The sequence below is a fragment of the Triticum urartu genome, chromosome 2 (assembly GCF_003073215.2).
Source record: "Triticum urartu cultivar G1812 chromosome 2, Tu2.1, whole genome shotgun sequence".
NCBI lineage: Eukaryota > Viridiplantae > Streptophyta > Magnoliopsida > Poales > Poaceae > Triticum > Triticum urartu.
Window position 1 is genome coordinate 287,855,937 of NC_053023.1, and position 1,117 is coordinate 287,857,053.

A 1,117-nucleotide genomic window follows, 5' to 3' on the forward strand; every position below is an offset into this window, starting at 1 on the left:
ACGTGTGGTGGCTCCACTGAACTTTGCAAAACTTGATAACCTTGCTGCGAGTAACTCGGTTGGCAAACTCGAGAATCTTGACTGGTTTCTCCTCGTAGGTCAAATCGTTATCCAACTGAATAGTTTCCAAAGGCACTGTATCTCTCAACGGTATGTCAGCCATCTCCGCGTGACACTTCTTCAGTTGAGAAACGTGGAACACATCATGACCTCCTGACAATCCTTCGGGCAATTCCAACTTGTAGGCCACTTCTCCCATACGGTCCAAAACTCGATATGGTCCTACAAATCGTGGCGCTAACTTCCCTTTAACTCCAAAACGCTTTGTTCCCCGAAGTGGAGATACTCGAAGATAAGCTCTATCTCCAACTTCGTAAACTGTCTCCTTGCGTTTAGAATCTGCATAACTTTTATGTCTAGACTAGGCTACCTTGAGCCTATCGCAAATCAACTTCACCTTCCGTTCAGACTCTTTAATCAAGTCAGGTCCAAACAACTGACGGTCTCCAACTTCGTCCGATGACAACGGTGTCCTGCACCTCCTTCCGTACAAGGCTTCGAAAGGGGCCATCTTTAAACTAGTTTGGTAACTGTTGTTGTAAGAGAACTCTGCATATGGCAAATTGTCGTCCCAACTAGATCCATAATCTAGCGCACAAGCTCTCAGCATATCCTCCAAAATCTGATTGACTCTCTCGGTCTCTCCATCTGTCTGTGGATAAAAAGCTGTACTGAATTCTAGTCTGGTACCCAAAGTTTCGTGCAACTGCTTCCAGAACTTTGAGGTAAACTGGGTTCCTCTATCTGATACGATACTCCTTGGAACTCCATGCAGACAAACGATCCTGGTCATGTATATCTTTGCCAACTTAGCACTGGTGTAAGTGGTCTTTACTAGGATGAAATGAGCTACTTTCGTCAATCGATCAACTACAACCCAAATTGAGTCATAGCCTGAACGAGTCCTGGGCAATCCCGTGATAAAATCCATGCCTAGCCTATCCCACTTCCATTCGGGTATCGGCAATGGTTGTAACAATCCTGCTGGCTTTTGATGCTCTGCCTTTACTCTCTGACATACATCACAAACTGCTACATACTCCGCTATATCCTTCTT